The sequence below is a fragment of the Apodemus sylvaticus genome, chromosome 10 (genome assembly GCF_947179515.1).
Source record: "Apodemus sylvaticus chromosome 10, mApoSyl1.1, whole genome shotgun sequence".
Classification (NCBI taxonomy): Eukaryota; Metazoa; Chordata; class Mammalia; order Rodentia; family Muridae; genus Apodemus; species Apodemus sylvaticus.
The window spans coordinates 58,285,792-58,313,727 of NC_067481.1; the positions used below are offsets into that span (position 1 = coordinate 58,285,792).

At 40.5% G+C, this 27,936-nt stretch overlaps 1 non-coding gene across 1 annotated transcript; it reads right to left on the bottom strand.

The window, feature by feature from the left end:
- Positions 1–7,063: 7,063 nt before the first annotated feature.
- Positions 7,064–7,124, bottom strand: LOC127695654 (U7 small nuclear RNA). The gene has a single exon (XR_007980030.1). It is a non-coding gene; the product is annotated as a U7 small nuclear RNA (small nuclear RNA).
- Between the last annotated feature and the right edge of the window lie 20,812 nt (positions 7,125–27,936).

A 27,936-nucleotide genomic window follows, 5' to 3' on the forward strand; every position in this document is an offset into this window, starting at 1 on the left:
TTCATCATTATCTATTATTAGCATAAGATGTAAAAAGTACTCATAAAACATAAGGCCTCACAAAAGCTAAGAACTTTTCTCTATTCAATTCATGACAATATCCTTCCTCCTACTCCCATGCCAAGCATTCTTTTCTCCAACTCTGAAAAGTTCCATTTTTCATATATATATATATATATATATATACATTTCTCAAATGGTTAAGCTAAACTGAAATAATATCTTCAGTAATTAAGCCTCAACAACCTTCCCCACCCAGCCTTTATGGCCAACTGCCTCAAGTTTTGTCTGTAAACTCCAAAATTGCTCAGAGAAAAGACAAAAATATCTGTATGCCATTTCCCATGATTTCAAAACAAAATACCCCTAATATTTTTTCTCATATTAAGAACTGAACCTAGGCTTCATGCTAGGCAAGAACATTCCCAGCCTTAAATGCTCTAAAATTAATATGCAGTGGCTTATTAATTGTTATAATGATTCTGGAAAAACAGCTAGGTTCCACAAGATAGTTCTGAACTGGGTCCCTTACAGCTGCAATCAGACAGTGATAGACCAGAAGAATTACAAAACCTCCTCACGCACATGTGTGACTCTTAAGGCTACCTGTCAGACCTCAGCTGAGACTTGCTGTTCAGTATGTGACAAGGGTCCCCTCCACAAAGGCTTCCTCAGAGCATTGTAACTGGGTTGTGGCAGCAAGTGTGCAGGGAAATTAAGAGAGCAGGTAGATGGGCTAAACATATTGAGAGAATGAACCTGCCAGTATATCTGGCCCTTTATATGCTGCACTCTCAGAGGTCATACATATAATATGCTCCCATGTCACACATTGGGGGGTTTCTGCCTAGGTTTTAGGTCACAGAATACAGGCTACGGTGTGAAGGAAGCATAGCAGGGTTATTCTGAAAGGAATGTGTGTCGATGGAAGCTCTTGATATGGCTGTCTTTGAAAATAAAATCTACTACATTTTGTGCCATGTGACTGTCCTTGGTACTGCAGCTCTATTAAAGGAAACTTGTATCAGTTACTTTAAAATAGCTGCAAACATATATTCCTGAAGAGGTTTTTAAAAGAAAACGAGATGTTGGTGTGAGAACCCATGCTGAACAGATCCTTTGTAGAGGGCCTTCCTTAAAACGTTAAGAAAATATTCCAGAAGGGAGCACCTGCTCTTCCATTCTATCCCAGGACCCCAGAGAAGACTGTGACCATGCCATGCATATAGCAGATTATGTGGGATCATGTTAATATATTTCCTATCCCAGGGTGATGATTCTAAACTATAGTAGTGCCTTTTTTCCTCTTTTCATCTCTTTCCAATACAGGCCAAAACTATCAGAAACCACACTTTACTCTGCTCTTGAAAAAAAAAGGTAAACTGACACCACAAAAAGAAGTCTTTATGAATTTGACTTTCAAAATAGACCATTTCAAGCCCGAAGTGCAAAGACTGCAATGCACTTTCAAGAGGCACGCAGCAGAAAGGAAAAAGAAAGGCTTGATGTTAATGTTTAAAGGCTGACCATTGAGTACCAGTGAGTCAAACTCAGGAGGTTTGAGGTTTTACAATAAGCCACTGAGTAGAGAGCACATAAGAAGGGAAAGGAACATATGCATACATGCAAGACAAGGAATAAAACCCTTTTATGCTTGGGGTGGAGGGCCTGGAGAGAATCATTGAAAATATAGAGAGGAATCTTTTCGGGACTTCCCACCATGGTCATCCATCACAGGGTGAGCTGTAAATGAGGAGAATAGGAGGAAGGAGATAACAAAATTTTCCAGACATATTTGAAGATCTGTAGGCAGAATGGACCTCTGGGAAGCAAATTCCTGATGATGCCCAGTGTCCAAACAGGGCAGAGATGGGAGCAGGTAAATTGTTGTAAGCTGGGACCATACAAAGAGATGGTCCTCAATTCTGCTACTAAGCCCTCATTTCCTGCCTGGGACTTTAAAACATGTCTCCAGAGACATCTCAGAGCCTAAAACAGCAAGCACTGCCACACAGAGAAATGAAGACAAGCACACCTGTGCAATTGCATTAATCCAAACCTGCTCCATGCATATCCTGAGGCTCAAAGTCCTTCAACAATAGTTGTCATATTGTTTCATTTCAGGACCTGTTACACTCTTAAAAAGTATTAAAGACCATAACGAGCTTTTGCTTCTTTAGCACATACTCTATACAATTATTAATATTCAGGATTAAAATGCAGAACATTTAAATTTTATTTATAAAAATCACAGCCAGATGGGAGGAACAAGTCTGGTGTTCTATTACACAGAAGTGTGATTATAGTTAACAATATTGTAATGCATAATTCAAAATAGCTTCAAGAGACAGTTTTAAATGTCCTCATCACAAAGAAATGGATAATGCTTGTAACAATGGAAAACTGAAGCATCCTCTTGTCAACATGTACTATATAAATGTAAATGTACTGCGACATTACACATTACCCTGTAAACCCCATAATGATGTACGATTTTGATCTATCAATAAAGATAAGTGAAAATGAAACATATTTATTAGTTCATTTTGCAATAACAATGCAACAGTGATGTGTTAACATAAAGACCATATTCTTGTGGAAATGACTACAATTTCAAAAAAGCAAATTAGCCAGAAGTTTGAAATTGTTTTACATTCTTAAAAGCAGTTGAAAGTCTGACTTTCTAGAAAACTACCAGATTCTGATGTTTGCTTCTGTGGTTAACCAGCTGAAACATCACAGACAGTGCAACTCTCAGGAGCAGTCTGCTGAACATGGAGGCAGGAGTGATTATTCTGATAGAGAAGACAGAAATTATGACAACTTTCCCGCGATGGCCTAAGATAAGCCTGAGTTAAAGTATGGAAGAAACTTAGGGTTTCTACTGATTTGGGAGCTAACAATCATGGACTGCATTTAGTCATTAGGTAGAGAAATTACCACAAGGCTTCTTATTCTTCAGAAAGTCTAAAAAGCAAAGAATGGAAAGAAGAAATAAAGTTGTTTATCAATGGTATACTACGTTTTCCTTGCTTGCTGTATGATTATGTATACAAACCCACCTGGCATGGAACCTGTGTGCGAAGAATTTTGTGCTGAAGACTTACTGGAAGAGCTTACTGCTGCCAGAATAAAAAATTGTTTCATATGCTTGATAGAGGGTAAGAAGACAAGACTTTCCCAAATTAAAGATCAAATTTTCCAAAGATATCAGGATAGGATGGGAAAAGAAAAGACATGGTGCACAGACATCTGGTTCCTTGTCATATAGTGTCCTGGCCACTACCCTGTGTCCCCAGTGTTAAGGCCAAAGTAAAATATTAAGGCCTAGATGGAATGTTAAGGTCTAGGTAAAATGTTAAGGCCTAGGTAAGAGTTACCTGGCTAGCCTGCCATAATTAAGAAAACTTTCTCACTAGTTTCTGTTGTTACTAGGAAATCTTCTAATGCGAAGATTGATTACATATTCTGTTATGATCTGTGCCCTTGGAAAACAGTCATATTAGAAGTCAGTAGAACTGTTTTGTATAGTTACTCACAATAAACTTGTACTTGAACAAACCACCCAACAGCACTTCCTGCACCTGTGTATAGACCCAAACGTGAGAGACACATACACTAATATAAGAAACTATTTAAAATAAGTTAAAAGATTTTGAGTAGTGCTTCTAGTAAAGTTTAAATTCCCAAGATCTTCCTAGGAACTAACATTCTACTTGGCAGAAAGACATGTATGTGGGTAACTGACATCCGGGTTGGCAAGTTAAGATGTGAATGTTAGACAAGTACCATCATGGTAGACAAGTTAAAATATGAATATTAGACAAGTCAAGTCCCCTGCCGTAGTTGAATATCCCAATCAATGGAAGCAGGATAAGAGTATAACAAAGACATGTTCCTAAGGAAATTCCCTTTCCCTAAATCCTGATTGGTGAAATAACTTGGCACAGAGGCCTGTAGGTTTGGGGCTTAAAAATTCTGTAAGATCTTAACTCAGGGTCATGGTTCAGTTTCCAAATCTGGACCATGGGCCTGGTTGACCTGTCCTGAGACATATGCTTAGTAAACTATCCCTGTCTGACAGAGATCAGTATATGGTTTGTGAAGCAATTTCTGAATCTAAACACCCAGCATCTCCTCATCCCACACTGATCTTAGCCTATCACTGGAGAATCATGACTCAGATCAGACCAAACTGAAAAAAAGAGAAAATAGCTTCCTTTTCAGAGGCTGAAGCTTTAATTAATTACATAAACCCAGGGGTACCCAAATCTTCATTTCCCAAAATATGGAGATGTTTCCCTGCTAATTAAGGTCAAAGTTTACCATTGTCTGGATAGCTTTCTGGGCTCTATACAAAATGGCAAACTCCCTTTACTAACAGGCATTCTCCATTTGTCTGGGAAGTTCAAAAACCACACACACACCTCTACTTGCAGAATGTCATTTAGCCTTTGTTAAGATTACAGGTGGGTCTTCCTTTCCTCCCAATAAGAACCTATTCAGTTAGTGCCTGAGATTCCTGGAATGCCTCCCCATGTTAATGAGGCATCTCAGCACCTTAGCTTTCAATGACCTTTGCCCACCCTGGGATAGTCTTACCTCCTTAACCCAAAACTATACAACCATTGAATTACCCCAAGTACAGTTCATCTATCTCTCTGAAGCTAGTCCTGGTATGTCATTAGTACCATATGTACTTGTAAGACCTGAAAAAACCAGGGTGCCCCAGTGCCCCACGCCTCGGAAGGCGACACCCATATCACTCGCGAGAAACAGTCTCCATGCAATAAGCAAAAGGATTTTTTTTAATTTTTTAATTTATTTTCTATATTCTTTGTTTACATTCTAAAAGCCTTCCCCTTTCCCAGTCTCCCCCCTCCCACATATGTCCCATAAGTCCTCTTCTCTCCATCCATTCTCCTACCTTTTCCCCTCCCTTTTCTCTGTCCTGGTACTCCCCTACAATGCTGGATCAAGCTTTTCTAGGATCAAGCATTACTCAGGCCCTCTTCTTCCTTCTTCATGGGAATCATTTGATATGCTAATTGTATCTTCAGTGTTCAGAGCTTCAGGGCTAATTAATATCCACTTATCAATGATTTCATTCCATGTGTATTCTTTTGTGATTGTGTTACCTCGCTTAGGATGATATTTTCTAGTTCCATCCATTTGCCTAAAAAATTCATGAATTCATTGTTTTTAATTGCTGAATAGTACTCCATTGTGTATATATACCACATTTTCTGTATCCACTCCTCAGGACACATGCTCCACTATGTTCATAGCAGCCTTATTTATAATAGCCAGAAGCTGGAAAGAACCCAGATATCCCTCAACGGAAGCAAGAGGATTTTTATTCCAGAACTCTGGGTTCCACAGCCATACACAGCGCAGGGGTAGAGGACTGTGGACTCTGAGTGCAGAATTGCAACAGCTTTTATAAGTTTACAAGAAAGCCCGTGAATCACAAATCAATCATTCCTTAGCATCGAGAGCCCGCGTAGTGTGAGCTAATCGATTTGTACCACTGCATAGTTCTTAGGCCAATCAGTTTAAATTATGAGAGCCCAAGCTCCGTGGATCAATCAGTTTCCTATAGTCTCAGAGGTCCTCATCTACACGGGCTCCTGGGTGGGGGGTTGATGGTGCAAGCAGTTTACAGAAGCTAGATAAACAGCTCATTTCTAGTTACCTTTCAGGGCCAGGATCATGTACTCAAGGGCCTGTCTTATGTCCTTTCACCTAGTTCCATACAGAGAGTGGGCTCAAGGAATGTGACCTTTCACCTATTTTCTAACAAAAAACAGGGTCTGGAATTTGAGGTATTTGGGACTCCTGGGTGTGTGATAGCATCCCTAAACTTAGGCATTGGAGAGTTAAGCTGTATTTCTCATTCTCTCATACTCACAAGGCATCCGAACACACACACACACACACACACACACAATCTGTCATCTCTGCCCCATTTGCCCTTGTGGACAATATGAGCCAGTGATTCCCCAGGGGCAGGGAGGGTCATATGGAGAAAGTGTGGGCAACAGAGGGTGCAATAATTGCTCATGTGCATTTGATACTTGCTGTACATTGGCACTACTCCAAAACCTTTGCATACACTAATTCAGGGAACCCTACACCACTTCATATTGGCAAGGATTACCACAAGTCCCACTACTAAAGACCATTACCTCATCCTAAGGACAAAGAAAAGTCATTGAGGGGCCCATGGAATGCACAGAGGCAAGAGCAAGGCTATGCTGCTTCAGAGGAATAATCAGAGCTCTAAACAGAGTGTGAAAGCTGAGAAACCAATGCTAAAGGTCAGGCACATTGGAGAGGCGCATGATGGAGGTATATGGAGGCACCCACCAAATCCCAGCTGCCCTAGTTAGGATTCTGTTACTGAGATAAAACCATAACTAAAGACAACTTGAGGAGGAAATGTTCGGCTTTAGCTTACAGATTACAGTATACGTCTGTATTTACTGAGATAAGCCAGGGCAAGAACTCAAGGCAGGCAGGAACTGAAGCAGAGACCATGGGGAATCATTGCTTACTGGCTTGCTTCTTCTACTGGTGCTTAGCCAGCTTGCTTATATAACTAGGGATCACTGCCTAAGGATAGCATTGCCTACAGTGTGGATTGAGCCCTCTGTACCAGTCAATCAATTAAGACAATACAACACAGGCCATTCTGATGGGAGAAATTCTTCAGTTTAGGTTTTTCCTGGGGCTGGGGTATGTTAATTTGACAATGAAGATTAACCATTATACAAGGCCTTTTGCCGAGGGCCAGCCTCAGATTGAAGAGAGAGTTCTAAGGAAGGGGTGTTTAGGAGCAGCAGAAAAAAAAGGCAACTTGAAGTCAATGGTGGGGTGCGAGCTGACAGCCCTGTAGTCTGCTCAAGGTGGCCTTTTAGATTGGTCTTTGCTCAAGGAAGCTCTTTGCTTGAGATAGCTCTCAGCTCAAGACTTTCTAGATAGCTCTTGGGTTTTCCACCAAAATCAAAAAAACAGTCAAAATAATTTTTTTAAAGAACTGTAATAGCTCTCTAAATAGCGTTTCAGTTTTCCAACAAAGTCCGAAAACCAGCTAGAGAAATTCTAAAAGAGATATGTTAGCTCTCCAAGCAGCTTTTTTGGGAGGGGGGGGCTGACCTTAATCTCAGAAATCTGCTTGCCTTCATAAGCACAAATAATAACCTTGGCTTGGTAGGATCCTGCCCTGAGATCACCACAATCTCACTTCCTAGTGCCTCTTTATTACTTGAACCACGAGTCTTGTTTTTTTTAAATATTCTTTTCCCTTCACTGACTCCTTAGTACACCTGCCTCTGCTCTCTTAGCTCTGTGAAGCCCCTCATACAATTCATATTGCCTATTTATATTTTGCACAGCTGAGAAATTCTATAAAGAAAAGCTCTCACACTAATTTATGTATTCTTGAAGTCATGTTTTCAGAGCTCTTTCCCACAGTCTTAAGGGCTATCCTGAAGGTCTCAGCATCACAGAAACACATTCTTGCTTCCTGGAATTGTGTTGTTTCTAATTATTATGGAGACATTAAACTTGGCAGAGAAGACATTCCCTGTGAAGGGCGGAACATAAAGTGAAACATATACATTATTATACATAAGCCTTATGCCTAGAACAACCATCAGCACTTGTGGAGGCCCATGCTCTGCTGACCCTGATCCAGTGCATTTTTGATCCTGTGTCATGCTGTGCCTTCCATTCAGGACTCAGCAGCTTTTCTTTTCTTTAATGGAGAGAAGCCCAAGGAAAAGAAGGTCCAGTGACAGGGCCAAAGTGGGATCCAGCTCAAGGGGAGATCCCAAGGCCTGACACTATTACTGAGGCTATGGAGTGCTCACAAAAAAAGACCTAACATGACAGCACTCCAGAAGACCCAACAAGAAGCTGAAAGAATCAGATGCAGATATTTGCACTCAAACAATGGACAGAAGCAGCTGGCCCCTGTTGTTGAATTAGGGAAGGCTGAATGAAGCTGAGGGTGACCCTGTAGGAGGACCAGCAGTCTCAATGAATCTGAACCCCTGGGATCTCTCAAACACTGGATCACCAAACAGGCAGCATGCACCAGCTGATAGGAGGCCCCAGTACACATTCAGTAGAGGACTGCAGGCTCTGTGCCCATTCAGAGATGATGCACCTAACTGGCAAGAGACTGAAGGCCCCAGGGAGTTTAGAGGTCAGGTGGGTTGGGGAGTAGGGACATCCATGTAGAGACAATTGGAGGGTGGGAGGGGTTGGTAGGTTGGGGAATAAAATATAGAGTATATAAAAATAACTAATTAATAAAAAATTGAAAATAAAACTTTCAATGTAATCCCAGAAGAAAAGGAACTGTGCCAGGGGGAGTGCTCTAATAAACAGCCAAGCCTAGACTTGGTATCCTGTCTCAAATTCATACAGAAATATATTAGATAATTTGTGTATTAGTCAGGGTTCTCTAGAGGTACCAAATGCACAAAAGATATATGTATCCATATGTATCCCATCAAATATATTTATTTTTTATATAACTATATTATACAAAAGAATAGTATGGAATATTATAATATATAATATGTATTGAATACATATTTTATAATATATTATATATTTTACATATAATAATAATTTAGTATAAATATATAATAAATATATGTTATATTTATATATGATATAATATACATTTAAGTTATTATATAATATATAGTATATGTACAATATATACATAATATACATCATATTCAGTGTATATATCATATTGCATATAATAGATAATATATTAAATATACAATATATAATATATCTATATATTATATAACATATGTTGTATATACTATTATAAATATATCATAGAATAAAAATATATATGTCAAATGTAAAAATTAAATATTTGTATATAACATATAATTATGTATTTATATTGTATTTTTAAGCCATTATTAGAATGGCTTAAAAGCTATGGTCCATCTAGTCCTACAGTGAATGACTACTAATAAATGTTTCAAGAATACAATAGTTGTTTAGTCCACAAGGTTGAATGTCTCAGCTGGTCTTCAATATATCGGAGAATGTTAAAGAAGTAGACTCTAATGCCAGTGAAGGAATGGATTTGGCATTAAGCATAAGAGCAAGCAGGCAGAGAGACTCATCTTCCTTCTTTCATGTTCTTTATGTAGGCTGCCAGCAGAAGATGTAATCCAGATTAAATGTGGATATTGCCACCTCAAAAGATCTGGATCAAAAGGGGGACTTCGCACTTCAAATAATTTAATTAAGAAAAACTCCCTCACAGGCCTGTATCATTTAATTCCAGATGTGATTAAGCAGATAACCAAGAATCGCCATCACATTCTGCATCATTGTTTTTGTTTCAAATGTAGACTAATAAAATGGTTAGCAGTAGATAATATATCTCACAAATCCCCTTTCCATATCTGATTATGATTGTTATGGTATGTACTATGCTTGAAAATCTACACTGAGTGTTTCTGTGTATAAAAAAAAAAAACAAAAACAAAAAACAAAAAAAAAAGCTAGCAAATCAATTATCATATCCACTAGGTAATGAGAATCTATCCAATTTGTATGACTTCATTAAAAAATTTCTAGAGTTTCTAATTTTCCACAAACATACATTACTTTTTTCATATAATAACTGGTATATATAATATTGGATGTACATAAATGTGCATCACAAAATGACTGGGAAGAAAATTCCCCAAACTACTATGATAGTGAATATAAGTAGTTTTTGAAATAGTTTTACTTTTATGTGTTTTCCAATGTTTTATGAGGAACATATATTACATCTTAATGGAAACAAAGATATTTATTCTTTTAATTTTTGAATGGAGTGGGACTAGAAGGCTTTATTTTAGCTATAACACTTCACACCCCTTGCGAAAGAGTTGCAAATGTTTCTAGCCATTCTTGGCTGAGGCTCCTTCTACAAAGAAGTCTTGGGTAACTGCTGTTGAGAAGCAAAGTCTACCATTATCTACCTTTACCACTGGCCCTCCTCCTTTTCCAGGACAGTGCTGCTATGACTGTAGGCTTTTTCTTTTCCTATGATAGTGAGGAACTGTTGAGTTAGGGGCCAGTGGAGACTGGTGGGCAGTGACCTTCCTGAGAAAGAGCCATGCAGTTCCCTAAACTCCCTGCTATATCCTTCATAAACAAACTACTATTACCTTTAGAAAAACATACTTCACAGGCTGTTTTTTTTTAAATTTTTTTTATTCGATATAATTTATTTACATTTCAAGTGATTTCCCCTTTTCTAGCCCCCCCCACTCCACGAAAGTCCCGTAAGCCCCCTTCTCTTCCCCTGTCCTCCCTCCCACCCCTTCCCAGTTCCCCGTTCTGGTTTTGCCGAATACTGTTTCACTGAGTCTTTCCAGAACCAGGGACCACTTCTCCTTTCTTCTTGTATCTCATTTGATGTGTGGATTATGTTTTGGGTATTCCAGTTTTCTAGGTTAATAACCACTTATTAGTGAGTGCATACCATGATTCACCTTTTGAGTCTGGGTTACCTCACTAGAGAACATCACAGGCTGTTTTTAACTTTACCCTGATATGTCTATTTGCTCCATTAAGAGATGATGAAAGCAATCATAAATGGAAAGGCATAAGCTCTAGCTGAAGAACCAGGTACAGCTCAGCTCCAGCAAATGAAGTGCCCCCACCCCCATACTGTTGTGACTGTCTACTTTTGGTGCAGAATAAGTTGAAATACGAACATCAAAGATAGTGAAAATTAGATCCCCTCCAAGCTGGCTACAGCAGGCCAACCATCTTTCATTTCTGTTTCCCCCCTCCCCCAGAAATTAAGGTCAGTTCAACTCCAAACTAGATTACTAGATGGACTTGTACAATGTGTACTAGAAAGTGATCTGGACTAAGCAAAGTGTCACTTTTGATTTGAAATCTCATTCCCTGAAGCCTCACAGCGTGGACCTGGCTCATTCCTCCAGAAAGATAAAACTTTCCTGTTTTCACTTTTGTTCAGGGACTAGCAATACATGGACACTTTTCTACTTCTGAACATAAAGCTCACTTAGGGGAATCTCCCTGAAAAGAACCAGAGATAGCAAGGAGGGTGGGAAAGACTGAATCAGAAAACAGGCCACCTCTAACCCTCAGAACTTATATTTGCACTCATTTTGCTTTAGACAACCTATCTGTAAAACGGGGTTATAACTGCACATAATCATGTTTCTGTAAGTGTAAAAGAATTCAATACTTGCGTAAAGCACTGAAATCACACTTAGGGCATGGGGATACACACCCACAATGGCCACACTCTGGGAAATGAGGCGGGAAGACTGCAGGAATTTCAAGGCTAGCTTGGGATACTTGTGAGTAGGAGAAAGGCTTGTGAGACCCCACCCATCCTTGAAGAGTTATTGCTTGCAAGAGGAAGAGGAGTTATTTTCTTAAAGAGGCTATTTCTGTGATGTTGCCACCGGTAAGCAATCCAGATTCCAATTTAAAAAAGAAAATAACACCATGCTCAGGCAAGGGGCCTAAGTCATAAAAATAAGATCATGGGACGGGGAGGAAGGAGAAAGGAGTCAGTAGGGATGGAACCAGATTGCAAGGAAGTAATTTGGGGAAAAAAATGACAAAAAGAAAAAAAAAACCCAGCACACGCTGTATACATGCACGAAGCTTTTGAAATAATGAAATTCAAGATCATTTACCCTTCATGAACTATATATCAGCACCATGGTGAGACACTACTTCACACCATTTTCATGGTATTAAAATGGCTACAAGAAAGAACCACAGCAAACATGGACAAGGAAGCAGAGCCAATTAAAACTTGTTTGCGGCTGGCTGGAATATGCCATTTGGGGATACATTTATGCAGAATATATTGTTAATGAATATGTATATACTACAATCCAGATATTCTACTCCTCAGAATATACCCAGAAGAGGTAAAAATGTGCTCTCACTAAAACTTCTATGCAGGGTTGCAGAGGTAGCACAGTGGCCAAAAGTGTCTGCCACCAAGTCTGAGAGACCCAACATGATATCCCCCACATGATAGAAAGATAGAACTGACACCACAAGCCATCAGAGTTCCACATGTGTGCATGCATCTGTAAAATTACTCAATAAGTGTAATTTTAAAAACTTGTTTATAAAGCATGCATTAACTAAGAGCTAGAGACATCACAAATGTTGGTTAGCAAAGAAATGCTAAAAAAGTGCCTGTGTAACCCAGACTCAAAAGATCAATCATGGTATGCACTCACTGATAAGTGGATATTAGCCTAGAAACTTTGAATACCCAGGACATAATCCACAAATTAAATGATGTCCAAAAAGAATGGAGGAGTGGGCCCTGGTTCTGGAAAGACTCAGTGCAAGAGTATAGGGGAATTCCAGAACAGGGAAGTGGGAAGGGGTAGATGGAAGAATAGGGGGACGGAAGAGGGCTTATGGGACTTGCGGGGAGTGGGGACCCAGAAAAGGGGAAATCATTTGCAAAGTAAATAAAAATAAATAAATAAATAAAGTGCCTGTGTCTAACCCAAATGATGATGTACTTCCTAGAAATACAAAGAGAAAGACTTTGAGACACAAATCACATGGACAAGTCTCAAGGTCATTGACCTAAGTGAGAGAGACTGACACTCAGCACACTGTTTGATCCCCCTATGCACTAAATTATAGAAGATGGCAACTGTCCAGAAGAACAGACAACACATACTTGTTTCTGGGAACAGGAAGCAAGTGAGGTATTGAGATATGAACTATTTTTATTGTACAGATGGTTTTATGGACATAAAAACATTCTAGAATTCATCAAATTGTGTACTTTAGATATGGGTAATATGTTGTTTTAAATAAAATCCAGAATACTTTTGTTGTCTAATACTTTGGTATCCTACAGTTCCATGCCTTCTCACAGGCTCTTCAATCATGTGCTGTATTTACTTTTAGCAAAGACAAGACAGTGCTTCCTACAGAGATTAATGAATCCTGCCTGCTGTGTGAGAAGTCCTCCTCACACCCATATTTTTCCCAAATGCAGACACACACAACCCTTTAGACACCAAGACATGAGAAACAGCTTGTCCACAGAACCAACTAACAGCTCAACTATACTAGGAGCAGCTTCACCTCGGGGTGGTATGCCAGGTATAAAATGGAGGTATTAATAATATTCTTTGTACAAGGTTGTTCCCAATGAAAAAGTTTTCCTAGTACTGCGTACCACAAAAAAAGATACATGCAGTAGCTCCATGAATCCTTCCAAGCAACTCTATATACATTTTATGTTTGCTAATTTTTCATAGGGTAGAAAAGTATGCTTATTATTTTTTGTAAAGTTCACTCTTATTTTTACTTATCCATTTTGTGTATGAGAGAGTATATACCATGTGTGTTAGTAGCCAGAGACTAGGAGAGTGTGAGTACTAGGAACTGCATTGGGTCTTCTGCAAGAGCAACAAATGCCCTTAACCATTGAACCATCTCTCCAGCCCAGTATTTTATTTTATTTTATTTTTTTATTTTTATTTTCTATATTCTTTGTTTACATTCCAAATTATTTCCCCTTTCCCAGTTCCCCCCTCCCCATATGTCCCATAAACCTTCTTCTCTCCATCCATTCTCCAATCACCTCTCTCCTTTTTCTCTGTCCTGATACTCCCCTCCAATGCTAGATCAAGCCTTTCCAGGATCAGGACCCTCTCCTTACTTCTTCATGGGAGTCATTTGTTATGCTAATTGTGCCTTGTGTATTCAGAGCTTCTGGGGTAATTAATATCCACTTATCAGAGATTGCATTCCATTTTGTGACTGGATTACCTCACTTAGGATAATATTTTCCAGATCCAACCATTTGCCTAAAAATTTCGTAAATTCATTGTTTTTAATTGCTGAGTAGTATTCCATTGTGCAAATACACCACATTTTCTGTATCCATTCCTCCATTGAGGGACATTTGGGTTCTTTCCAGCTTCTGGCTATTACAAATAAGGCTGCCATGAACATAATGGAGCATGTGTCTTTATTGCATGCCAGGGAATTCTTTGGGTATATGCCCAGGAGAGGTATAGCAGGGTCCTCCGGAAGTGTTATGACTGAGGAACTGTCAGACTGATTTCCAAAGTGGTTGTACATCTTACAACCCCACCAGCAGTGGAGGAGTATTCCTCTTTCTCCACATCCTCGCCAACACCGGCTGTCTCCTGAGTTTTTAAACTTAGCTGATCCATTCTTATCTCCTTGTACTAAACTCAACTCCAAGTGGATCAAGGACTTCCACAAAAAACCTGACACACTGAAACTAATAGAAAAGAAACTGGGGAAGACCCTTGAGGATATGGGCACAGGGGAAAGTTCCTGAATAGAACACCAATAGTTTATGCTCTAAGATCAAGAATTGACAAATGGGACCTCATAAAATTACAAAATTTCTGTAAGGCAAAGGACCCTGTCAAAAGGACAAAACAGCAACCAACAAATTGGGAAAAGATTTTCACCAACCCTACATCTGATAGAGGGCTAATATCCAATATATACAAAGAACTCAAGAAGTTAGACCCCAGGCAACCAAATAATCCTATTAAAAATGGGGTACAGATCTAAACAAAGAATTTTCACCTAAAGAAATTCGGATAGCCGAGAAGCACCTTAAGAAATGCTCAACATCATTAGTCATTAGGAAAATGCAAATCAAAACAACGCTGATATTTCACCTCACAGCCCAGTATTTTTGTTCTTTATTAAACATTGTTTTAAGGGTTGTCCTTGGAAAGAACAGGAAATCAAGGCCCATATCTAAACATAGTAAAAGCAATATAGAGCAAACCGGAAGCCAACATCAAACTAAATGGAGAGAAACTTGAAGCAATCCCAATAAAATCAAGGACTAGACAAGGCTGCCCCATCTCTCCATATCTTTTCAATATAGTTCTTAAAGTCCTAGCTAGAGCAATTAGACAACATAAAAAGGTCAAAGGGACACAAATTGGAAAGGAAGAAGTCAAACTATCACTATTTGCAGATGATATGATAGTATACTTAAGTGACCCAAAAAACTCTACCAGTGAACTACTACAGTTGATAAACAACTTCAGCAAAGTGGCTGGTTATAAAATCAACTCAAGCAAATCAGTAACCTTCCTATACTCAAAGGATAAGCAGACTGAGAAAGTAATTAGGAAAATGACACCTTTCACTATTGCCACAAACAGCATAAAGTATCTTGGGGTGACTCTAACCAAACAAGTGAAAGACTTATACGACAAGAACTTCAGATCTCTGAAGAAGGAAATCGAAGAAGACCTCAGAAAATGGAAAAATCCATGCTCGTGGATTGGCAGGATTAATATAGTTAAAATGGCCATCTTGCCAAAAGCAATCTACAGATTCAACGCAATCCCTATCAAAATCCCAACTCAGTTCTTCATAGAGTTAGAAAGAGCAATTCTCAAATTCATCTGGAATAACAAAAAAACCAGGATAGCTAAAACTATTCTCGACAGTAAAAGAACTTCTGGGGGAATCAGTATCCCAGACCTCAAACATTACTACAGAGAAATAGTGATAAAAACTGCATGGTATTGGTACAAAGTCAGGCAACTGGATCAATGGAATAGGATTGAAGACCCAGAAATGAACCCACACACCTGTGGTCACTTGATCTTCAATAAAGGAGCTGAAAAAAATCCAGTGGAAAAAAGATAGCCTTTTCAACAAATGGTGCTGGTTCAATTGGAGGTCAACATGCAGAAGAATGCGAATTGATCTGTTCTTATCTCCTTGTTCTAAGCACAACTCCAAGTGGATAAAGGACTTCCACATAAAACCTGACACACTGAAACTAATAGAAAAGAAACTGGGGAAGACCCTTGAGGACATGGGCACAGGGGGAAAGCTCCTGAACAGAACAATAATAGCTTATGCTCTAAGATCAAGAATTGACAAATGGGACCTCATAAAATTACAAAGTTTCTGTAAGGCAAAGGACACTGTCAAAAGGACAAAACGGCAACCAACAGATTGGGAAAGGATCTTCACCAACCCTAAATCCGAGAGAGGGCTAATACCTAATATATACAAAGAACTCAAGAAGGTAAACCCCAGAGAACCAAATAACCCTATTAAAAAGTGGGGTAGAGAGCTAAACAAAAAATTTTCATATAAAGAACTTTGGATGGCTGAGAAGCACCTTAGGAAATGTTCAACATCATTAATCATTAGGGAAATGCAAATCAAAACAACCCTGAGTATTACCTCACACCAGTCATAATGGCTAAGGTTAAAAACTCAGGAGACAGCAGGTGTTGGCGAGGATGTGGAGAAAGAGGAACACTCCTCCACCGCTGGTGGGATTGCAAGATGGTACAACCACATTGGAAATCAGTCTGGCAGTTCCTCAGAAATCTGGGCATGACACTTCCGGAGGACCCTGCTATACCATTCCTGGGCATATACCCAGAGGATTCCCTGGCATGCAATAAGGACACATGCTCCACTATGTTCATAGCAGCCTTATTTATAATAGCCAGAAGCTGGAAAGAACCCAGGTGTCCCTCAACAGAAGAATGGTTACAAAAAAATGTGGTGTATTTACACAATGGAGTACTATTCAGCCATTAGAAACAATGAATTCATGAAATTCTTAGACAAGTGGATGGAGCTGGAGAACATCATACTAAGTGAGGCAACCCAGTCTCAAAAGATCAATCATGGTATGCACTTATTGATCAATGAATATTAGCCTTGAAACTTGGAATACCCAAGACATAATCCACATATTAAATAATGTCCAAGAAGAATGGAGGAGTGGCCCCTGGTTCTGGAAAGACTCAGTGCAGCAGTATAGGGGAATGCCAGAACAGGGAAGTGGGAAGGGGTGGATGGGAGAATAGGGGGGGGGGGAAGAGGGCTTATGGGACTTTACGGGAGTGGGGAGCCAGAAAAGGGGAAATCATTTGAAATTTAAATAAAAATATATCGACTAAATAAATAAATAAATAAATAAATAAATAAATGGAAAAAAAGAAAAAAAGGGTTGTCCACAAAAGCACTGACATTTCAGCAAAGCCCTCCATTCTGCTTACTTGCCAAGGACAGGAATTCCACAGAGGAAATTCTCAAGTCCTGTACTCACTCCACCCCCACACCCCAAGGATGCCTTTGGCAGCTTTTCTAACTCTCAGAGCTGACTCTCTAGAACTCCCACTGACAGCTTCTTGAACCCTGCAGCTCAATAAATAGTGCCTAGAGTTTCCTCTACTGGTGCTCCCAGCTCTTTTCTTAATTCCCCACAGATATCTGCCTCTGCCTGCTTCAGCACTGTGGGTCATAGGAGGGAACTGGCAAGACAAAATTCCCCCTATTACTTTATATTCCTGTATCAGTCAGAGTTCCCTAGAGAAACAAATCTACCATCTGCCATCTGAAGACCTAAGAAAGTCAGTGTCACAGTTAGAAGGCCTGAGAGTCGCAGAGCAACTGGAGTAGATTCTGGCAGGATCTGAGGCTGGACACCAGGTGTGCTGAGGCTAGATGACCAATGACCTAGCTCATGCGGTTAGGCAGCGTTGGTTCAACCTTCATCTACCTTTTGTTCTCTTCAGGCCCTCAACAGATTGGATGATACACACCCACATGGGGAGGGCCATCTGCTTCATAAAATCAGCCCACCAATTTAAATGCTAATTTCTTCTGGAAACTCCCAGAAATAATGTCTTACTAGCTATTTATGCAACGATCCTATAACCCAGTCAAGTTGACATGTACAAAATGAACCATCACAATCAATAACTGAGTTTCCCTAATTTTTCTCTGACTCCTAATTTTAAAATAATTCAGAGAAGGTCAATTCTGCATTCTACCCAGTCATAGAGATGGTCCATTGCTAGGCAGTCCAATTCCAGCTTCTTTAAGTTTTCAACATTTGATCAGGACACGACACTGTAAATGGTTCCCTCTTTTTTTTTTCAAGTTAATGGAAACAGATCTTTATTAACTTTTAATATCAGAAAAATAAAACTCTTATAATTCTCTTTACAGCAAATATATATTAGTGCCTTAGCAATCTTAAGTTAAAGTACCTTTATCATAAAATATATGGTTTTAAACTTTACTCAAATTGAATTTATAATTCCTATGACTTCCCTACATATACATAACAAAAGAGTGTAGTAAAATTAGCACATACTCAACTATATTGATAATTTATCATTCTTAGTTTGTGGTTTCTAGAAACAGTACACGCACCTAATATATGCGGATTCCTTGGCTTATTAGTTGCAGTGTACGATGCAATAAAATATGAAACATGTGCTTGGTGACATTCATCCATATCTAAAAGACAGTAGGTCAGGAAACAGGAGCTGATTCAGAGGCCATGGAGGGATGTTACTTACTGGCTTGCATGAATTCCAGTCCTGACTTCCTTTGGTGATAAGCAGTAATGTGGAAATGTAAACTGAATAAACTCTTTCCTCCCCAACTTGCTTCTTGGTCATGATGTTTATGCAGGAATAGAAATCCTGACTAAGACAATTGGTCCCAGCATAGTAGGGTATTTCTGTGACAACCTGACCATGTTTTGGGGAGGACTGTGGAAGGACTTTGGAACTTTGGGCTAGAAGATCTATTCAGTGTTAAGAGCTCTGTGGGATGTTGTGTAGGAGCTTGGAAGATAATGTTGAGAACAGTACAGAAGATGGAGGCCTGGCTTGTGAAATTTCAGAGGGGAGATTAAAGACTCTTATCAGGGCTGTTGGTATTTTGATTGTGAAGATTCTGTGGTTTTGGTTAGCTGGGGCTGAAGAATCAGCTGTGATTAACAAGATACCAGAACTACTACTGGGATTATTGATGCTGGTTAGCTGGAGCTAAGAAATTAGTGGTGATTAAGAAGAGACCAGAGTCATTAAGGGGAAATATTCTGGGAAGTGTTTTCTGAGTGCATAGAGGCTGTGTTCCAGAGATAGCCACGGTTGTACCTTGTGCTGTGGTTGGGCTTGGTAATGTGTAAGAGTCACCCAGGTGGTACTGGTTTTGAATGCATGAATGGGTCATGGAGAGCAGATGAAGCTTGGCACTGTGAGAGGCCATGGAAGGCCATTGGTGAAGGTGCAGCCTCAGTTGCAATTGATGGCCCTGGACTTGAAGGGTCATGCAAAGGAGTTGAGGCTTGGCACCATGAAGAGAATCTATGAGAGGCTATTGGTGAAGCTTAGTTATAATGGAAGACAGCAGTGTTTTGCCAGTACCATGAGATGATCACCAAGAACAGCAGCAGCAGTGGAGTACAGGCAGCTGGGGCCTAGAGGACAAGGTGTGTGCTACAAAGGGCAGAGCTGGAGAAGTGATCCAAGCCCTTTGAGGAATCCAGAAGATCATGAGTGGATCCTAGTCATTGGATGGTTGGAGTTTGATTTTGCTTTTGATTGTGACTGTGCCCTGATATGTTTTCCTTTTGAAATAAGAAGGTATTTTAGTGGAGCCCACAATTAAGAGACTTTGAATTTTTAAAAGAATTTGAATTTTAAAAGATATTGGATATTTTAAATGGATTGCACTTTTAATATGTAAAGACTGTGGGACTTTTAAAGTTATTTAGACTTTGGGGATGAATAAGAAAGTAAGGGTTGAGGCTTAATAGTGATGTGTGTACATGGAGGGACCCATGGCTCCAACTACATATGTAGCAGAGGATGGCCTTTTAAGTCATTCGTGAGAGGTGAGGCCATTGGTCCTGTGAAGGCTAGATGCCCCAGTGTAGGGGTATGCCAGGTCAGGAATGTGTGGGGTGGTGAGCAGTGGGAGGAGAGATGGGATAGGGGTTTTTGGAGGGGGAACGAGGAAAGGGAATAACATTTGAAATGTAAATAAAGCAAATATCTAATAATTTTTTAAAAAAACTTACACATAAAAAATAGTGGTGTGTGTGTGTGTGTGTGTGTGTGTGTGTGTGTGTGCGTGCGCGCGCTTCCTGACCTGCTTGAGTTCCTGTTCTGATTTCCTTTAGTGATGAACTGCAATGTGGAAGTGTAAGCTGCAAAAACCCTTTCCTCCCCAACTTGCTTCTTGGTCATGATGTTTGTGCAGGAATAGAAACCCTGACTAAGACATCTACCTTGGAGTATCTCCCAAACACAAGCTATGAAGCTGGCTCCTTGAGGAGGACACGCTCTGAGTGCATAGCCTTTGCTGGTTTTCATGCAGGTTGTCTTTTTCAGTTAAACACAAGTCACATACACTTGTGGGAGTGGTGGTGTGGGAACGTTATCTTGCAGCAGGTGGTTTTACTTACGTGGCTCACTATTGTTCTCCACCAAGTTGTGAGTTTATAAGCTTAACAATCTTGCTTTACTAAGGAGGGATTCTATGAGAAGGGAACCAAGGATTCTTTCTCCACGGAGCCTGGTTAACAGATGTCATTAGCATGCTTCAAAATTTCCTGAAAACATGTGAGCTTCCTTCTCAGTAAGGCTGAGTTGGGGACCAAAAAATTGCATTTCTATAAAGTTCATTGGTGTTCCTTCAGCTGCTGCTGCTGCTGTATGCCTGCTAAAAACTACCCTACGAACAAGGACTCTAGTCCTTGAGCAAAGCAGACATGATCCTTCTGTCCCAAGGCTCTTTAAGGCTATGCTTAGCTCTCTAATTGAAAGCTTTCATCTCAAGTTTTCACTTCAGACATGCTCTCTGGACCTAAGGGACCCCTCTTCTCCTCTGGGGATTGAGCCCAAGGTTTTCATGATCATAGGTTACCACTCCACCATTGAGTCATAGATCCCAACCCTCCTCCTCTTCCTCCTGCTCTTCCTCCTTCTCTTCATCCTTTTTGGAGATAAGGTCTTAGTTGCACATGCAGGCCTTAAGCTCAGGATTTTCCTTTCTCAGCTTCCAGAGAAGCTGAGATTACAAATCTGTGCCAACAAGATCGGTCATTGTACCCACTAGATATGCTCTCTACCCCTGACCCACAACCCCAGATCCTAGGATCTGAAGAGATCTCAAAGGGATAAGAATGAATGCTTAGTGGCTTAACTTTCTTTTTGGGTGGATGTCACCTCTCTAGGCTTATATAAATAAGAAGAGTTGAGGAAACAGAGAGAGTGATAGGCAGCAGCTCAGTGGTATCATGGTTGTCTACCATGCACAGGGCCCTTTTGAAATTTCCGGCAGTGGTGGGGGTGTTCTTCCCGAGTTTTGGTATATAGTCACTGCCTTGTTAGGAGGCAAACATCTACTATCATTGATGATTAGATGCAGAGTGTGTTTCCAATCGGATTTATGCCATCACTTGCCTCTTGATTTTGTCGTTTCTTTGCATTTTTTTCCTATCTTATCGTCAAATAGAAATTATGTGTGTGTTTAATTGGTGTTTTGCCAAGTTATGTCTGTATACCATGTGTATGCAGTGCTTGCAGATTCCAGAAGAGGGCACTGGATCCTCTGGAACTAGAGATACAGACAGCTATGAGCTACCCTGTGAGTGCTGGGAATTAAACCTGAATCCTTTGGAAGAACAGCCAGTGCTCTTATTAATGGAGCCACCTCCCCAGCCCCTGTGTATGTGGTTGACAAAAGGAAACATAGAAAAAGGATCTAAGTGCCTTTACTTCTTCCTAGAGAAGAAAGATTTTTTTAATCCACTACTGGTTCTCTGCCTTGGCATACAATAGAGTCACCTGGAGATCTTCCAACAGATCTCAGGTTTGGGCCCTAAAAGTGGCTCAGCTATTCTGGGACAGGGTAGGGTGATCATTTTCCTTTTCATATGCTGGAGATATTCCAAGGGCCTGTGAATAAGCATGTGCTGTGCAACCTTCACCAGCCCCAGCCCCTGGTCATACATGAAAATATCCCTAGGTGATTTAAGCTACACTGAGAAGTCAGGCAGAGAGAGCTACACACACTAATGGAGCTTACCTGTAACTATGTGGAAATCTCTCCATGTACACTGTCCCACTGTGCCCTGGAAATCATTTGATCCACTCTGACCAGCTCAAAGCTAAACATAATTTTTCAAATTGCATTCATAAATGAATATGTGTCACATAACTTTATAAGCTCCGTGCCACCAGAAAACTGGCTCCATAGATCTGCAAGAAGTCTATTTTCTCTAAAACCATGGGGGCTATGTCTAAGAGCTAAAGTTCACCCCAAGCCAAAGAATTCCCACAATTGTCGAAAGAAAGCGAAAAGAAAGTGTGTTTGCACTGCAGCACTCCTGATTCTGCCCACCCGTATCCTGTGGTGTAAAATGCAAGTTACACTGTATAGATGATTATAATTAAGTAGTATATGGAACTCAGTTTTAAAAATAGCTTCATCAACTCTTCATCACATATTTCTGCAAGACAAGTGTACGTGAAAGTAAGTAGGACTATTATTGTTTAGCAGGTTTAATTAAGTAAGTATTTCTTTCACCCTTTTGGGAATTAAACACAGAGCAGAGAGTTAATGCAGAAAAATCTGCCCATATTAATTTCTGGCTCACTGCTTTCATTCAAAAGCAAGGTGGCTACTGAGGGTCCTGCCTATGATCTGCAGCTTTTGTGCGTTACCTGAAAGGATTAAAAACCCCCTCCCACTACAGAAATAACCCAGGAAGTGGCCTCTTTGTGTTCTCACTCAACTGTTTCCTTGAAGGACTCTTCCTGGCTTACCAATAAATATCTGTAATTTTGTTTCTTTATGCATTAGTTGCTACTCTCATTTAATGAGGAATAGACAGAACTGAAGCTTGTCTGCTGGGATGGAACATGTTCATACAAAGAAGTTCTGCATGTGTGTGTGTGTGTGTGTGTGTGTGTGTGTGTGTGTGTGTGTGTGTGTGTGTGATAGATCTAGAGCCCAAGCCATGCCAGGGCACTACCTCTTCTCCATTTCTCTCCTCCACCTCACAGCTCCCTTCCGTTCTCCGAGCTCCACTTTCAGATAGCTCTTACCCCCTTACCTGAGCCTGGAGCCCAGATGGCTGCCAAGCTTTCTTCTCTGTACTGCCAAGCTCAAAACCACTTGAAAATAGAAATCCCTCATTTACCTCAACATTCAAACCAAACATCTGTCTGGCTCTACTGTCCGAATGAGATTAAATGAGCACCGAGCATTGTTGATTGGGAACAAGACATAAAAAATGAACCAAGACACCTGCTTCAGGCAGAGCTGGGAGCAGAGTTTGCTGGAAATATATGGCTTAGGGCTGGTGTGCTTAGGGGCCTAGGGGATGAGAGTATCTTAAAGACAGACTATCCAACAGTTACGGGAAGAGCATAGGAGCTGTGGCTAGCTGTGAGGACTCACATCTGTTGCATGAAGGCCAGGCTAGGACACATAATGAAATTTTATCTCAAAACAAAAGGGAAAGCCAGGCATAATGGCTCATTCCTCCAATCCCAGGATCTGAGAGGCTGAGACAGAAAGGCTGTCATGAGTTCCAGGCCAGCATGGTCGACATAGCAATTTCCAGACCAGCCAGAGCTTCACAGTGAAACCTTGTCATGAAAAGCCAACAAACCAAGCCAAACAAAACAAAACAAAACAAAAACCAAAAACCAAAAATCCAACAGCAATATTTTTCTATTAAGTATGCTTCTATTTCAGTATGCATTGTATGTAATAGTTGGGGTATTACTAATATTTTTATGCATTGCTTATCTGAAATTCAGGTTATGCCTTTTCTGCTCATGTTTCCCTGGCACAGAGTGACCACTTGCGGGAACTCCCTTCTTGTTTCTGGTAGACATGCTTTTGAATGTCTCTCTGATAGGGAGCTGGTGTTCTAACACAAGGTACTCTGGCTTCCCACAGTTCTCCACAGAGTTAGGCTATTTCTCCCATTCCAGGGCAGTGTGCTGCTGTCCTGATCTGGACCACTCTAGCCTTTACCTTGCAGTTTTCTGTACTCGTGTAAATTCTAGTTTCTCTGCTGAACTCTCTGTCACATGCAGAATAACACCGATCCCTCTCACCAGTTTCCAGTGGCTACAGGGAACAGTTTGTCAGGCACATACAGCCAATTAACTAGTCACTCTGTATGTGTGTGTGTGTGTGGGGGGGGTGTAGGTGTTTCTAGATCCTGGGCAGCTTATACATGATCAAGCTATCAGGTGAAGGGTCACTTGGTATACAACTGTGCTTTGTCCTTACTAAAAAGACATTTTATATAGACTTCATTATTTTTTTGTTGTTGTTTATTGGTTTGAGGCAGTATCTTTCTGTGAAGCCCAGAATAACCTAGAGCTTATAATTCTCCTGTCTCATCCTTCCATACCCCGGGATCTCAGGCACGTATGATTGTATCTGGTCTTATGTGGGCTTTATAAACATGTTCTCAGATAGGAACTCCTCTAAGCAACATAGCTACTTATGCTGTCTCGTTGGTGTAACCCCAAACTGAGCCTCTAAGTGGTTTTAGCTCTCTTCCTGCTGACTACAAAGATTGTAAAAGCTTTCAGCTCCTGTCACTGTTGCAGGATTGGACATGGCATCATCAAGATCCTTTCCAGTTCCTCTTCTTAGTCCTGTCCCCGCTGCCGCACATACCAAGGACTGCACTGCATGAAAGCCGGGAGCTTTCCCTGACTTTCTGGGGAAGCATGGCCCAGGTGTCACATTTCTCTGGACATCTGAGTATTTCTGCCATCACTGACACCCCTTCCTTTCTCCTGAACCTACCTGAACCTACCTCCTGAACCTGAAACAATGCCACAGCTTTGCCCAAAGTGTTTCTCTGTTGTTGTTTCTTTACTTGTTGTCCTGCTGTCAATCAAACCAGAGATCTGGGCATTCCAGACAAGCATCCCACCACTGAGCAATGCTCCAAGTGCCTTTTAAATTGTGTTTTCTTTTGTGCTGGGTTCTTGTTGAGTTGCTTGAGATGACATTAAACTGTCTATATCCCACACAGTTCTCAAATGTCCTACCTTTCCCTAGCTTCCATACCACTGGGATCACAAGCCTCCTTTATTGTTTCCCCAGACTCCTTCTGAATCTTAGGAAAGACTCTTCTATCTTCTTTATGAGGAAATCTTTAGTGTAGTCCATGCCTATGGTTTACTCAGGTAATCCCTTAGCCTGACTACTGTGCCCTATATATTCAAAGCCAAGTTTTAGAATTAAAACACACACGCAGAAAAATGCAACACTTTCTCTTCCTCTGTGTGCTTAATTCTTGCAATATAAGAAAATTAAATAGTGTGGCTATGATATCTATTGTCTCTAATTTGTGTTAAATGTGACTCAGAGTCAAAGGAATGTTGGAGGATGAATCTATGCTCCCCAGAGAGGGTTGCTAACTCACAGGGTAGAGAGCTATTGGACAACATGGAGACACGATGTATTCCCTACACATGTCAGCACATTCAATAGGTTTATATTACCAGCAAACCAGAGCAGGGAGTGAAAATGTGAAATACAAAACACCCGTCCAGCTGAGGAGAAACACTGCTAGATGAGAACTGAGTATGCTCTTAAATTTGGGATCCAAAGCCATCAAACAGGCTTTATTTCTGACCCAAAATATTATAAATTTCTCTCTCTCTCTCTCTCTCTCTCTCTCTCTCTCTCTCTCTCTCTCTCTCTCACACACACACACACACACACACACACACACACACACACACTTCAATATTCAGGTAGTTTCAACACATTACTACAAAGAAACAAACATCAAGCTAGCTTTTGACTTCTCTCATAAACTAAGATCAGTGTCTCTATAGAGGTTTCCTCTGCAGTAGAGACATAAGCTGGAAGGGTAGGAGCAGCCTGGGAAATTCTCCTTGGTTTCATGTAAGATGTTGACTTACATCACAGGATAGAACTTGGGGCCAGTTGGTATGATGCATACTTGGAGTTTATTAGGAGAAAGGATTTGTTATAGGTTGAAGTATTGAGAGATGAGAGGACTCTACCCATCCTCCCCCGGCACACCTCTGCATGAGCAGTAATGGGGATTGTACGCAGGATCTCACACATCCCTAACTGCACTGCCAAAAGCTGCACCCCTAACTGTCTTTTCATTTTATTGGAACAGGAGTCTTAGTAAGTTGCAAGCTGACTTTTAACTTACTCTATAGATCAGGCTAGGCTTGAACTCATGTTCCTCCTCCTGAGCTTCATGGTAGAGTTGAGGCAGGCATGTTGAAGAGACAGTTTATTACCCCCAAGACTCTGTTTAATCTTAATTATGTACAGGAACAATGCCTTTTCAGAAATATCTCTTTACCTGTATGTACTACACACATGCATTACTCCAAAACAGTGCATCTAGCTATCTCCAACCCCCTCACACCCAATTCTGCATCAGGCTTCATAAACACCTGTCTGCCAACAGTGTGTGTTTCTCTGTCTCTAACAAGTCAACTTACATGGATTCTATTTGAATCTATCCCTAATGTATCTGGGTATGACAACAAAAAAGGCTGACCCAATCCAAACTTTTAGAGAGAATCTATTTACCATCTCATGCCTACACATAATTGAGTATTGCATATGATTAAAACCAGACACATTATAGGAAGGAACCTAACCTATTGTGGTAGTAAGGGTTTCTATTCCTACACAAAACATCATGACCAAAACCAAGTTGGGGCGGAAAGGGTTTATTCAGCTTATACTTTCCACATTGCTGTTCACCATAGGAAGTCAGGACAGGAACTCACACATGGTAGGTACTTGAAGGCAGGAGCTGATGCAGAGGCCATGGAGGGGTGCTGCTTACTAGATTGCTTCCTCTGGTTTGCTCAGCTTGCTCTCTTATAGAATTCAGGACCTCCAGCCCAGGGATGGCACCACCCACAATGGGCTGGGGCCTCCCCCTCTTGATCACTAATTGAGAAAGTACCTTACAGCTGGATTTTATGGAGGCATTTCCTCAAAGGAGGCTCCATTTTCTGTGGTAACTCCAACTTGTGTCAAGCTAATACACAAAATCAGCCAGTACACCTATCAATCACAACAGAGAACACCCAAACTACACAACTAATAACCATTTCTTTCTTTACACCCCAGACTGTGAACTTTGAGTATCCTACTTATGTGTCCCCTCTCAGAGTCTCCTTGCTTTTTTTCTTAAAATAAACGTTCTTTGCTATTTCTACAAATATGTTGGCTTCTATTTCAATTACTTCAATAAGAAGCCTAGAACTGGGACTCACCTTGCACAGACCATGACTACCAATAACAGAGGCTCACTTATGAACAAGGCAGTTGTCCATGAAGAAGGATAGAAAACAGCAAAACAAAGGGACCTGAGATATGAAGACAAAGCCCTCACCACAGAGTCTGATTCATCTTTATTCCTGACTGTGATTGAACACACTTTTACACTTTTACACAACTGATAAAACTGCCTAAAGAAATAGTGTTTTCCTAAAGACATCTTAGACAAGGATGTTAAAAATACACCCTGCCTCCTTAGTATTGGAATGCTTCTAACCTAACCTTGAGTGTTACTATCTTAGCATCCTTCTCTCATCCCTAAATCTAAACAGTGACTTCATAAAACTAATTTCATTTGTGAAAGAAAGCTGTCTTTCATCATTTTCTTAGTTGAGAAATTCATACCATACATTTAATTATATTCCAACCTTACCCCTTCTCCCTACCTAATTCATGCAGCTTAGTTTGTGTTGCTGATAATATTTTTGGATGTGTTGCTGTCTCTGAGGTGTGGTCAACCCTCTGGAGCTGCACTCTTAAATAAAACTGACTCTCCCTCTTCCAAAAGCTATCAACTACTAATAGCTCCTTAGCCAGTGTAGGTAGGATGGGGATTTATTTCCCCCTGGCCAACCCCCATTGCTGCCATTTGTCTGGCCTGAGCCTACACAAGTCTTGTGTATGCTGTCACAACTACTGTGAGATCATGTGTACCTTGTCGTGTCCAGAGAACACTGTTCCTTGTAGTCATCCACTATCTAT